Source organism: Mytilus trossulus, chromosome 8 (genome assembly GCF_036588685.1).
Source record: "Mytilus trossulus isolate FHL-02 chromosome 8, PNRI_Mtr1.1.1.hap1, whole genome shotgun sequence".
Taxonomy (NCBI): Eukaryota; Metazoa; Mollusca; class Bivalvia; order Mytilida; family Mytilidae; genus Mytilus; species Mytilus trossulus.
Window position 1 is genome coordinate 74,383,947 of NC_086380.1, and position 15,106 is coordinate 74,399,052.

The following is a 15,106-nucleotide window of genomic DNA, read 5'->3' on the forward strand; positions in this document are numbered from 1 at the left end:
AGTTCATGAAAGCATTGTGTTAAGGTGATTGTGAAGTGTTTGAACATCTTACTTTACTGAACATTTTTTGCTGCTTACAATTATCTGTCTATAATGAACTTGTCCGTGTAGTTTCAGTGGAAAATGTTAGTAAAAATTTACAAATTTTATGAAAAATTTAAAAAATTGATTATAAAGGACAATTACTTCTTAGGGGGTCAATTGACCATTTTTGTCATTTTGACTTATTTTTGAGTCTTAAATTGCTGTACATTATTGCTGTTTACAGTTTATCTATATCTATAATAATATTCAAGATAATAACCCAAAAGAGCAAAATTTCCTTAAAATTACCAATTTAGGGGCAGCAACCTAACATCGCGTTGTCCGATTCATCTAAAAATTTCAGGGCAGATAGATCTTGACCAGATTAACAATGTTACTACCTGTCAGATGTGCTCTAAATGCTTTGATTTTTGAGTTATAAGCCAAAAACTGCATTTTACCCCTATGTTCTATTTTCAACCGTAGCGACCATATTGGTTGGTTAGCTCGGTCACAAAACACAATTTTTTAACTTAATAGCCTAATAATGATTCTGGCTATGTTTGGTAAAATTTGGCTTAATAGTTTCAGAGAGGAAGATTTTTGAAAAAGTTAACGATTTACGAAAAAATTGTTAAAAATGGACTATAAAGGGCAATAACTCCTAAAGGGGTCAACTGACCATTTCGGGTGTAGTGACTTATTTGTAAATCTTACTTTGCTGAACATTTTTGCTGTGTACAGTTTATATCTATCCATAATAATATTCAAGATAATTACCAAAAACAGTAAAATTTCCTTAAAATTAACAATTTAGGGGCAGCAACCCAACAATGGGTTGTCTGATTCATCTGAAAATTTCAGGGCAGATAGATCTTGACCAGATAAACAATTTTACCCATTGTCAGATTTGCTCTTAATGCTCTAAATGCTTTGGTTTTTGAGTAATAACCAAAAACTGCATTTAACCTCCATATTCTATTTTTAGCCGTGGCGGTCATCTTGGTTGGTTGGCCGGGTCAAAAAACACAATTTTCTAGATACACCAATGATGATTGTGGCCAAGTATGGATTAATTTGGCCCAGTAGTTTCAGAGAGGAAGATTTTTGTAAAAGATCATGGAGATTTACGAAAAATGACTAAAATTGACTATAAAGGGCAATATCTCCTAAAGGGATCAACTGACCATTTTGGTCATGTTGCCTTATTTGTAAATCTTACTTTAATGACCGTTAATGCTGTTTTCAGGTCTCTCCATCTATAATAATTTTCAAGATAATAACCAAAAACATTAAATTTCCTTAAAATTACCAATGTACGGGGCAGCAACCCAACAATGGGTTGTCTGATTCATCTGAAAATTTCAGGGCAGATAGATCTTGATCTGATAAACAATTTTACTCCATTTCAGATTTGCTCTAAATGCTTTGTTTTTTTAGTTTTAAGCCAAAAACTGCATTTTACCCCTATGTACCTTTTTTTTTTGCCATGGCGGCTATCTTGGTTGGTTGGCCGGGTAAAAAAACACAAATTTTAAGCAAGATACATCAATGATGATTGTTGCCAAGTTTGGTTTAATTTGGCCCAGTAGTTTTAGAGGAGAAGATTATTGTAAAAGTTAACGACGACGGACGACAGACGATGGACGACGACAGACGACGGACGACAGACGCCAAGTGATGAGAAAAGCTCACTTGGCCTTTTAGGCCAGGTGAGCTAAAAACATGTTATGAAAACATATTATGCCAACATGAATCGTGAAGCAATACAAATAATTCTAAAACTTTCTGATCACTGTGCTCTTAAAATTACATTCTGAGTTTTTTTTTAGTCAGTAAAATTTGAATGTATTTGCAGCTTTATTTGGATTCATTTTAAAATTTTGTAAAATTTAAACCATTTTAAGCAATGTATTGTACATGGTATACTATGTTTGAGGTATTTTTGTACAGTTCATAACAAGCCTTTTTGCAATTATATACAAGTTATCATATGTACAATATTTCTGTACATGATATAACATGTACAAAATTGCAACTTGATATAACATGTACAAAATTGCAACTTGAATACAACATATATAAATATTTACATGATTTATGTACATATATATACAAAAAAATATCCTTATTACCGTTGATTCATTTTTTATCATTGTTTTCAGAAGTTAAAATATATATTTCTCAATCAATTTTGTTTTTAAATTTAACACTGTAGCATTTATTTCTCATCCTAGCTGTATTCTAACAGTATAATGACTTGAACAGGTAAAAACTTACTCTTTCATTCAATCCAATAAAGAGACAATTTTGAGCATAATCTCTTCATCCTGGCTGAACATTAACAGTATGAAGATCATTAAACACAAGTATTTGTCTTTTATTCAATTCAATAATTAGACAACTTGTATATCCAAGCAGAATGATGAAGTAAAAGGATTATATCTATATACATTATGGTTCATATTATAGGTAAACAAAAATGAAGTTCAAGATGCATGATGCGTGAATATTTTGACATTTATGTTGCAAAAGATTATCCACAAATTCTGAAGGTCCACAAAAAAACTGATAATGTAACAAAACATGGAATAAATAAAGAAACTATACCTTTTCACAGAAACTTAAAACATTGTTTATATAAACAAACAACAACAATAAAATATTAAAGTCACAAGATAGTCATTATTATATCATTATCCTCACTGTAACTAAAAATAACTATAAGGTTCAATCTCTTTCACTGATCTATAACTTTCCTACTTTTCTCATTTTAAAGATAAAAACTCTTTCATTCAATCCAATAAAGAGACAATTTTGAGCATAATCTCTTCATCCTGGCTGAACGCTAACAGTATGAAGATCATTAAACATAAGTATTTGTTTGTTTTTTTATTCAATTTTAAAATTTGACAAAATTGATATCCAAGCAGAATGATTAAGTAAAAGTATTCTATCTATGTATATATATCATTGCAAAAATCAAGGTCATCTTTGAATTGAATTTTCTTTATATATATTAAGTTCTTGCTAAAAAATCAGACTTAAGCAAAACTTTACTGAATTTGAACTTTTCGGATATGTCCCTGTTATACACATGGAAACTTTTTTCTCAAGCTTCTTATACTATGTACATGATATAGGGGTGTATACAATAAACAGTGAAAAACAGTACTCATAATTATGATTTTGTTTGTGCATAAATATGAACTTAATGGAAAGAACTGTGTAATACACTCTTTTGTTTGCAATACAGACTCATTTACTCCATGAAAAAATAATATTGAAAATTTGCAGACATAACAAACATTTACACTTAGTCTATCTATTGAAAAGTTGAAAAACTTTAGATAAATAATAATGTAAATTCAAGTCAAACAGAATAAATATATACATCCATGTGTTCTCTTTCCTGATTTTTATTGTTTGCTTTGCATTTGCTTTGCATTTGCTTTGCATTTGGTCAAACTTATGGTAAAGTTGCATAACATAAAAAAGATCTGCTGTCATAGAACTGCATGACTAAACTAAAGGTCACAATATTTTCTTGAAGGGATTTTGTTATATATTAATATATTTTTTTATATTTTTACTTCACAGGCTTTTTTACTCTTCCTATTATCGATTTTCATCAATAAGACAAAAAAAAAAATTACGACATTTTGCAATACCATAGTTTTATCATAAGTAGATATACATTCAACTTATTTGAAATATGACACAAAGTATCCTGAATTTGTTGTTTCATATCAGATGAACTTTTTTAAATCTTAATGGGGCACTAGCTACGAGATATATAAAAAAAAAATTATATATTATTTTTTTTGCTCAATCACTAATGAAATACAATGGTGAAATAATAATTCGCTTTTAGCAGCAAGTATGATTTAGTTCTGTCAAAATAAGCTAAAATCATTGATAATGAATTATTCACTTGCAAGTGAATAATTCAACCTCATAGAATTTGTATTAATGTGAACTTCAATTTAACTCCTTAGCTTGAAATGGATAACACATGAATTGAATGTGTAAAATTATTTAAAGGAAAAGAATATCAACATTGAAAGTGAAACAAAGGTAAATCAATTGATTGACTGATTTGATCCACAGAAAATCATTCTTATACAGATAAAAACGATGATAAACATTAATGTTTCATCTATAATATAAAATTAAATAGACCTAGAATAATCCAAGAGCATGAATTTGCTTGATCTATTTATATCTATATTTATGTTTACATCGCTTATATGGTCATTGAAAGACTTTAGAGGTCAACTCAATAATTAATTAGATGGCGGTCTAGACTGCGAACACACGAAATGTAATTTTATACCGTGTCCTCTTAATATTTTTTTTTAGACTTTAAATAGGTTGGATAAATTTTAACATTATTCATTATTATAAATCAAATACTAGAAATTAAGTAAAGTCGGTGAACATGAATTTGACAGCTAGTGCCCCTTTAACATTTAACATTTTTTTTTACAAGTTCTTTACACATATCTTCCTTCTTTTTCTTTTTTTCTCTCTCTTGTTTACATATGTTTTCAAGTTTTTAATAGTACCAATATCAGTCAGTCTTACTGTACACTTCTTGGATTCTGCTGCATCTATTTTCTTATTTCCTGATCTTTTTCTGCCTACAAAACATCAACTTATTTTACTAACTAAAAAGACTATTATTATGCAAATACATTGCTTTTAAAACTAGAGGCTCTAAAGAGCCTGTGTCGCTCACCTTGGTCTATGTGAATATTAAACAAAATCTTACTTTGCTGAACATTACTGCTGTTTACAGTTTATCTCTATCTATAATAATATTCAAGATAATAACCAAAAACAGCAAAAATTCCTTATAATTACCAATTCAGGGGCAGCAACCCAACAACGGGTTGTCCGATTCATCTGAAAATTTCGGGGCAGATAGGTCTTGACCTGATCATCAATTTCACCCCCATGTCAGATTTGTTTTAAATGCTTTGGTTTTTGAGTTATAAGCCAAAAAATGCATTTTACCCCTATGTTCTATTTTTAACCATGGCGGTCATCTTGGTTGGTTGACCGGGACACCGGACACAATTCTTAAACTAGATACCCTAATAATGATTTTGGCAATGTTTGGTTAAATTTGGCTAAGCAGTTTCAGAGGAGAAGATTTTTTAACCAACTATTATTTTATACTAAATGATTTCTCACCTATTTCTGATTTTTTATCTTTTGTCGATAAATGATTAATAAGTCCTCTAATTGCATCTGAAATGAAAATCAGGATTTAAAAAAAAAAATTCATTCTAACCTTCCCTGAAATATTTGTATGGAATTAAAACAATTAAAACTATTTTAAATTTGCATTATGAAGATGAAACTTCTTTTCACAAACTGTTATCATCCTTTTCCAAATCTGAATAAAATTCTTTTATCAGTCAAATCTTCAAAAGTATACAAGTTGCAATTCAGAATGTAAATAAGATTTAAAAGACAAACTGTGAAAAAAACAATCTTTGGACTGATATAAAGTTGTAAAAACTTTAGATTATTTACCCTTTTTAGTATTTTTACCAATCCTTTCATATTCTCCAGTAGTTTCACGGATCTTTTCTAAATTTTGGCAAACATCTATTGGATTATTTAAATCTGGAAAATTAAACAGTTGAGTAAAAAAGTAAATGAAAAAGGAGAAAAAACAAGCTTATTCCACCAGGGATGATTCTAGGTGTTTTCAAATTGGTCCCTAAAACATCAAATTGGGATTTTTTTAGAATAAAATCTAAGACGAAATAACATTGATTTCCTGTAAAAACGTAAAATGTATATCATTAAGTTTAACCTTTACACTGATGTTCATGTAAATTGTAACATTTTGAATAATTCTGGATGGGCTACTGTAATTACATGAATATTTTTGAACATGAGGCACTTGTCTATCATCTTAGCTATAGTTACCTCGGCCTATTCCAAAAGCATTTCAGCTAACATAAATAAACCACTGAAAAAAATCATTCATCGGGTATTTTTTCAACAGCAGGTCATCTCTATAAATTTACCTTAATTCAAATGGAATAAATTATATGTTTATAGAACACAAACTTCAATGCCATGACAGGCAGAAATTGGTTTAATATAAAATAACATATGAAGGTGTATGCAGTAATATAAAAACAAGAAACTGGAAAACAATAACAAAATGTGACAGATTTCTATTATTCAGATAATGAGTATTCTAATGCAATTTGGATGTAACAATTTTTTTTTCATTGGCTAAAATTTGCTGTCAAATCCACAGTTGGTCAGGCTTAACTAAGGAGGGACCCCCCCCCCCCCCCCCATTTTGAATTGATTGAATCAACAAATGTTCGATTACTACTATATAATTGAAAATAAAACAACACCTACCTTGAATTTGGCGTTTTAATGTAATTTTATCGTAATTTGAAGCGTACGGGTAAGGTAATAACCTCCAGTTTGTAAGTTTTCATTTGTATGACGTCACGTTTAGCCATGACATTTTTGTGCCAAAATAATTCATTAAATTTCGCGTTTTTTTGTTTCTAATTGTCAAGTTTAGTCGTTTTTTAAAGTTTTATCGTACTTTTTCTTTTTGTAATGCATTAGAATCGGAATAACAGTACTGTACTTGAACAGTTGTCACTGTCAATTTTAATTTGATGGTTGCAAATCACTGTTTTACTGTCTCTGATACTGTCTACTGTGTAACAATTGACGGTGGCAACTCTTCAACTACAGTACTGTTATTTCTAATGTAACAGAAAGTAAAAAAAAATATTGTTTTCTCTCATAAAAGTTGTACCTTTGTTTCCTGAATGATGTATTATGAATGATATAGTGTTGTGCATCATAGATGGAATGTCAGAACTGACAGATAGATTGAAAATGTCTTTATATGTCAAGCTGAGATATGAAGTTAATTCATCTCTCACTTCCTCAGATATGCCTCTAGTGTTGTCAACATAATGGTTAAACAGGATCTCCAACTTTTGGCAATGATTTAAATGGCTTATAATTCTGCAGATACTCTATAATTTCAGCTTTCATTTCTTTTGCTTTTATAACTAAGAAGGTGGGCATTCCTGAGGAAATATTTTTCATTTAATTCAATTAAAATAAATAAAAAAAAGTATATAGGAACATGTAAGCTGTATTACTGTGAATTCATTTATTTTCGTGGGTACCAGTTTTCGTGGATTGTGGAAAAATTGTGTTTTTTTGTATATTTCATTTCATGGTTTTTATTATGTGTTGAAACAAGCATAGAGAAATTTGTGATTCACCTACACCCACGTTATCCACAAAAATTGGTATCCCACGAAAATCAATAAATCCACAGAATCTTAAAATATAAGCAAATCAATTGTTCCTCCTATTTTTATTGCATACAGTTTAATATCTCATTTCAATTTCACTCATTTGACTCATGTGTAGATCTTACTTTGCTGAACATTTTTTGCTGTAACATTTTATCTCTATATATCTCCAAAAAAAAATTGAAGATAATAACCAAAAACAATAAAATTCCCTAAAAAATAACTATTTCGGAACAGTAACCCGACAATGGGTTGTTGGATATGTTTGAAAGTTACAATGCATATAGATCTTAACCTGATAATGACTTATGTTTATACCTAACTTCGCTGAATTTATTTACTTTAACTTCTCTCTATCTATAATAGAATTAACGATACAATGAAATAACCAACAAATCAACCATTTCGGGACGGTTACCAAACATGGGTTGTCCAATTGCACTGTTCATCTTATGGCAGATAGATCTTGTTCTATTACTTACATAAACCTCCATTATTTTTGCTCTAACTGCCTTAGTGAGATATAAGCCCAAAACTGCATTTATCCTTTATATAAATAAGAAGACGTTGTATGAGTGCCAATGAGACAAATCTCCATCCAATTCACAATGAATTCAAATTTAACAATTGTAGGTCAAAGTAATGCCTTCTTCACAGAGCCTTGGCTCACATCCAACAGCAAGCTATAAAGAGTCCCAAAATGACCAGTGTTACACAATTCAAACAGGAAATAAAGGGTCTTATCTATTCACAAAACGAGAAACAATAAACATATATGAAACACACCAACAAACGACTTCCACTAAACAAAAGCCTCCTGACTAAGGACAGGTGCATATAATAAATGCAACAGGTGTGAATGTTTTAACAGACGCCAACCTTTACCCTAACCTCATTTACAATAGTATAACTTTACAACATGAAAAGACGCACTAAAAAATTTAATTGAAAATGGCATAATTCTATTAAAAAGACACCAATTTCACAAAAACCACTAAACTATGTTCTTTTTCTTAGCAACAGCATCAAGATTTGTTGATGAATCAAATCATCAATTAAAATTTATAAACTATATACCCTAAGGAACATTCACTTTAAGTCTTTTTGAAGTATTTGACACATTAATTTCAGAACGGAAGATTTTGGAAATAATTCATGAGGATTATAGCAAGTGATGGCATAAGCTCAAATGACTATCTGGATTAAAAACTAAATTTCAGGATTTTGAATGGTTAAAGTAATGGTAGAAACTTTCATTGTACCCTATGTTAGCTTCCTCTTTTTAATGGTAATAGGTATATAACATATTTATATTATCACTCACCTTTTATTGCTTTTAATGGAGAACTATCTTCACTTGTAAGGGATTTCCTAGCTTTTAATGGAGAACTATCTTCACTTGTAAGGGATTTCCTAGCTTTTAATGGAGAACTATCTTCACTTGTAAGGGATTTCCTAGCTTTTAATGGAAAACTATATCTTCATTTGTAAAGGATTTCCTAGCTTTTAATGAAGAATTGTCCACACTTCTTTTTCCTATAAAGAAATTAATTGTAAAGTGTTAGAAGTGAGTGTTACGAAGAAACTTGTGTATTCTTTTTTACGTCAGCTTACTACACAGTTATGTCTAGAACAGAAAAAATATATCAACATACAAAATATAGAAAATACCTACCATTTCTTGCTTTAAATGGAGAACTGTCTTTGCTATTTAAGGATTTCCTAGCTTTTAATGGAGATCTGTCATCACTATCAAAGGATTTCTTATCTCTACTACTTACAATTATGTCATAGTTTATTGTTATACCTTGGTTGTATCAATAAGTGTGTATGCATAAACTGTTTCTTAAATTACTTAAAATGTTAGTATTTATATGTTGTATCCTATAAGAACAATGAAAATAGGCCTATTGTGTTTTATTTTTGTACTATCAATTCCAAGTTTAATTTCCACAGCAGTCACTGTGACTCAGAGTGAGAGAAAGTATATTCCACTTCGTATCTTATCACCTATTTTCCTACGTTAGTTCTAGGAGGAACCCCATTCCTAACTCTTCAAATAATTTTTTTTTTTTTGAGTCAGTGATCATGACTCCTTTCCGTACAAATTTATCGGTTCAAATTGCGATCGTTTTAAATAAAATACAACATTTATTGACAGAACGAGCTAATACTGGACATTTCGTTTGACTCAACATTTAAGGAAGTGAGACAACTCGAAACGATAATATGGTAGACTCCATTTCGCCTGAAGGGGTGTTCTATGATGATGACTACATTCATTTTTTTTAAATGATGCATATGATTTACAGATATGCAACAACAATAACCCTCAATAGCAGACATTCATAGAAAAGATCCCATGAGATATAAATTAATTGAGTGGGGAATCCAGAGCTAAAACCCCTTGAAGTCAAGAAATCTATACGCATGCGCATAATTACCAAAACAAACCTTTGAGCAAGATCGTATATTAAATGTTGACTAAACGACCTAGATGGTTCTCTATTTCTTTATGGACTTACAGTGATCTTAAATATCAGTTTCATAACAATAACATATAAGAAAAACTCCACTTCATTTCTTATATGACAAAGATAGATTTATCTGAATTTCGAGAACTATCGTATTTTATCAAAACTGGGATTCCCTCTGACGTGTTTCTAAATTTATAAAAACACTCAATATAAATACTGCTTAATTCTGATTTTCCGTGTTGTTAAAAACACGCATATAAGTCAATGGAATTATCAAATAACATGTTATCACTCACCTTGTATTGCTTTTAATGGAGAACTGTCCTTGCTTGTAAAGGATTTCCTAGCAATTAATGGAGAACTATCTTCAGTTGTAAGATATTTCCTAGCTTTTAATGGAGAACTATCCTCACTTGTAAAGGATTTCCTAGCTTTTAATGGAGAATTGTCCTCACTTGTAAAGGATTTCCTAGCTTTCCTACCTTTTAATGGAATACTGTCCTCACTTGTAAAGGATTTCTTAGCTTTCCTAGCTTTTAATGGAGAAAATTCCTCCTTGTAAAGGAATATACACTTCTTTTTTCTAAAAAGTAATTAATTATAAGATGTTAGAAGTGACTTGTTAAGATGAAATGCTTCTGGCATGCAACATAATAAGCCTGATACATGTATAATTGAGTAGGAAATTTGTAGATGTGTAGAACAACAGCAATAAGTATTTCTAAATACAAATATTTAAAAATACCTACCATGTCTTGCTTTAAATGGAGATCTGTCATCACTATCAAAGGATTTCTTATCTTTTTTACCTAGAATTATGTCATAGAACTTTTTTGTATAGCTTGGTTATCTATAAAAGAACTTTAGTTAAGTGAGCAGGATCACATATCCCACATCCCTATATTGTCATTAGGCAAACAACATATAAATCTATGATTTTCATCCTTCCCCCCCCCCCCCCCCCTGACAAAGTGGTCCACCTTAACCGATATCCAGCACTTCATTGAAATTTATAGGAAATCCAACAAAAAATAAATGTGCTTTCTACATGTTCTAGGCATAAAGCAAAAATCTATGAACTTTATCCAGTCTCCTCGTGGAAAAAGTCTCCCTCCTCTTATTTCTGTCAATAACAATCCCATCCAAGCTTTTTTGATACCGCTGGACCAGTCAAAAATATTTTACCTTTCGTAACTTAAGTTGCATGGGGTATAAAAAATGTGTATAAATAAACTGCCTAAATTGTTAGTATTCTTTGTTATATCATATCTCCCCAGGTTGGCATAAACATGTTTCTCAAATATTGAAACAAGATATCTACAGAAACAAGAGTCTCATTAAAGCCTGAAATTACTCACCTCTAATTTTTAGGGGCAGATTTTTTATAAATGATTATATATAATTCATGATGCCTTAAGTACAATTAAATACATTTTAAAAAATGATATTTCATTTTTCTGCCAAAAAGCTAAAAAAATAGATCAAAATCATCTTTTAAGAGAAAAAATGGAATAAGAGGTGAATTTTCAAATTTCAAATTACACAAATGAACAACCTATCTGGTTTTATACTAAATCAATACAAATATAAAAAGTAAATAATATACTATGCAGAGTTAACATCTTGCACTATCAATGTTACTGGAGCATATTGATAAATATGTAAGATGGTTCAGACTTATCTGTAGAACCCAAACTGTTGTATGTTCAAAGAAATACTTGTGCAGTAGAAAACAGTACTAATCAGAACATTATAAATTAAAATACTTACACAAGTCAAGAATTACTTACTTGATTTAATCTGGTCTGATGTCCTTTTTGAAAACTTTTTGAATATTCTTCCTACATTTTTTTTAAAAAAGTGCTTGAATACGCGTTATCCTTAAAACAATGGTGAAGTTATTACAAAGTCTTAACATAATGTCACAAAGTCTTCATAACTTCCTACATTTTAAAGATTTTGCTTATTGTTGAAGGCCAAACAGTAACCAATAGTAGTTTACATCTATGCAAATTGGTCTCTAGCTCATTGTTGTCTCCTTGAAAATCTTTTACACATTTTATATTTTCATTAATTAACTTATTGAAAATAAAATCAATTTGCTCTTAGGTCCATGGCCAGTTAAACACGTTTCTACTATAAACCAGCAGAAACCAGTCAAAAGTCAACTTTATAATGATGTCAAACTTGAACTCGTAGAGAGCTTATTTAATACTTGTTCAATGTCGTAACTGGGTTTGGTACCAATGGCAATTATTCCACATATACGTACTTACGTTCAGATGTTTTTTTCAATATTCATTAATATGAAACTCACCTTCAACTGGACCTATTAAAGCTTTGCCTTTTCTTGTCTGGCATGGAGAAATCTTATCATAATACTTCTGAGTGTTACTAATATACATATCTAAAACATAAATTAGAGGCTCTAAAGACCCTGTGTCGCTCACCTTAGTCTATGAAGGACACAGATGGATTCATGACAAACATGTGTTTGAAGATCTTACTTGACTGAACATTCTTGTTACTTACAATTTTTCTATCTATAATAAACTTGGCCCTTTAGATAGAAAGGAAAGTATTTTGTAAACCAATTTACCAAATTAATGAAAATTGTTAAAAATTTACTATAAAGGGCAATAACTCTTTCAGAGGTCAACTGACCATTTTGGTCATGTTGACTTATTTGTAGATCTTACTTTGCTGAACATTTATGCTGTTTACAATTTATCTCTATCTATAACAATATTCAAGATAATAACCAAAAAAGGCATTTTTTTTTCAAATTACCAATTGAGGGGGAGGCAACCCAACAATCATTTCTCCAAATCATCTGAAAATTTCAGGGAAAATAGATATTGACTAGATACCAATTCAATCCTTTGTCAGATTTGTTCTAAATGCTTTATTTTCAGAGTTATAATCTTCATTTTACCCCCATATGTTCTATTTTTAGCCATGGCGGCCATCTTGATTGGTTGCCTGGGTCACTGCACACATTTTTTTTTCAAAAAGATACCCCAATAATGATTGTGGCTAAGTTTGGTTAAATTTGACTCAGTAGTTTCAGAGGAGAAGATTTTTGTAAAAGTTAACAACGATGTCGACGGAGACGAACAAAGGACGAGGAACGCCAAGTGATGAGAAAAGCTCGCTTGGCCTTGTGGGCCAGGTGAGCTAAAAAAGCAATGAACATTCTTTGATTGCAGCAGTTAAGTTAAAATTTAACCTTAAATAGTGACAAACGTTAATGACTGATGAATAAAACTGAAAGTGCAATGCAATGTGATATATGTGGAAATGCCAATGTAAAAAAAAACCTGCATGTTTAACCCAGCCACATTATCTATGCATGTGCCTATCCCAAGTCAGGAGCCTGTAATCAGTGGTTTGTTTATGTGTTACATATTTGTTTTTTGTTCATTTTTATATTTAAATAAGGTCGTTAGTTTTCTATTTTTAATATTCAGACTGGTTACATTTGTGTACCTTCTAATACTTTGAGAGTATTTAAAACAAGCTGCCATGCATCTTTTCTAAAGTAGGTCTTCGCTGAAGTTTGTGTTTCGGGACATATTAAACAGAATATCTGTATGACTCAACAGATTTTCTGGCTTTGTTTCCACTTCTTCTTCAATCACAAACAGTACAGACTGTGCTCTTAAAACAGCATCTAGATCAGCCATATGATGTAAAAAGCCTGAAAAATTAAGATCTAACTATGTAGTTGAAACTTTTAATAAAATTTTGAAAAAGAGGCCATCAATAGGATGTGCTATTTCAAACAAACACTGAATTCAAAAGTCCTCCAGGGGCAGGTAGGAAAAAGTGGATATGACATTTGAAATCATGCAAATGGTTTAATCATTCAAAACAAATAAAACTTAACCTTAAATTGTGAAAAAACGTTAATGACTGATGAATGAAACTGAAAGTGCAATGCAATGTGATATATGTGGAAATGCCAATGTAAAAAAAAATTTGCATGTTTAACCCAGCCACATTATCTATGCATGTGCCTATCCCAAGTCAGGAGCCTGTAATCAGTGGTTGCCGTTTCGTTTGTTTATGTGTTACATATTTGTTTTTTGTTCATTATTATATTTAAATAAGGTCATTAGTTTTCTTGTTTGAATTGTTTTACATTAATATTGTCATATCGGGGCCTTTTATAGCTGACTATGCAGTATTGGCTTTGCTCATTGTTGAAGCCCATATTTTTGTCTCTTGTGGACAGTTGTCTGATTGGCAATCATACCACATCCTCTTTTTTTTTTTTATATATAACAATATCATTAGTGGTTCCCCTTTAACAGCTTATATCTACAGTTTTCACATTTGAAATAAGTTTTTTTGAAGAATACTATACTTTTTCACATAAAAATAGACTGTCCATTTCAAACATACTTTTTAAGACAACTAATTTCTTTCAATGGCCACTTTTGTCCTAGCTTACAAAATTGGAATCAACCATATTTCCTATTTTCAATCATTTGGTTTGACCTTATGGTTGTACAGTCACAAACAAACTAAAATTGGAAGAACAAGGATGTGTCCAAAGTACACGGATGCCCCACTCGCACTATAATTTTCCATGTTCAATGGACCATGAAATTGGGTAAAAAATCTAATGTGGCATAAAAATTAGGAATATCATACCATAGGAAACACGTGTACTAAGTTTCAAGTTGATTGGACTTCAACATCATCAAAAACTACCTTGACCGAAAAATTTAACCTGAAACTCACACTTTCATTTTCAATATCTCAACACCATAACTCCTGAACTGTTTTCAGCTGGACCAAATCACTACTTTCTTGTAAAATTCTGGACCCAAATTTTTTACAGTGTAATTTCACTCCCTACTTACAATTTGAGGCATTAAACATGGAGAAATAAACAAATCCCATTGACTTATCACAAGTAGTTGCCTTTAAACAAATCTAAACACAAACTTATACATGTAAACTAAGCAAAATTTCAAAGTCAATATTCTTCTGACAGAAATAAAAGAGAAGCAAAAACAGACAAACCTGAATCAAAGTTGGATGGTCTGTGTATCAAAGTGCATGTAATAGTGACATGAATTAGACTTGGTACATGTACATCAAGGTGTTGCAAGGTGATTGGATGAACATTGTCACATAAATATTTTAGGATTGATGATCTTTGCTCCTAAGTAAAATTCCTAGTTTTATCAGCATAGTCCTCACAACTATTCGCGGGGTCTCCTACTTTTGGCATTAATTTAATGTAGTTGAACAATTTTGAATATATTT

The 15,106-nt window shown here is 30.7% G+C and overlaps 1 long non-coding RNA gene across 3 annotated transcripts; it reads right to left on the bottom strand.

The window, feature by feature from the left end:
- Positions 1-5,609: 5,609 nt before the first annotated feature.
- Positions 5,610-15,105, bottom strand: LOC134682121 (uncharacterized). 3 transcript variants are annotated; one of them, XR_010100794.1, is made up of 7 exons: positions 14,861-15,105; positions 13,316-13,526; positions 12,144-12,233; positions 11,617-11,667; positions 8,674-8,885; positions 6,836-7,115; positions 5,610-5,661 (listed from the first exon to the last, which is right to left on the bottom strand). It is a non-coding gene; the product is annotated as an uncharacterized LOC134682121 (long non-coding RNA). The 3 variants fall into 3 exon arrangements; XR_010100795.1 differs by lacking the exon at positions 6,836-7,115 and having other exon boundaries at positions 5,634-5,661; XR_010100793.1 differs by lacking the exon at positions 5,610-5,661 and having other exon boundaries at positions 6,359-7,115.
- Position 15,106: the final 1 nt, after the last annotated feature.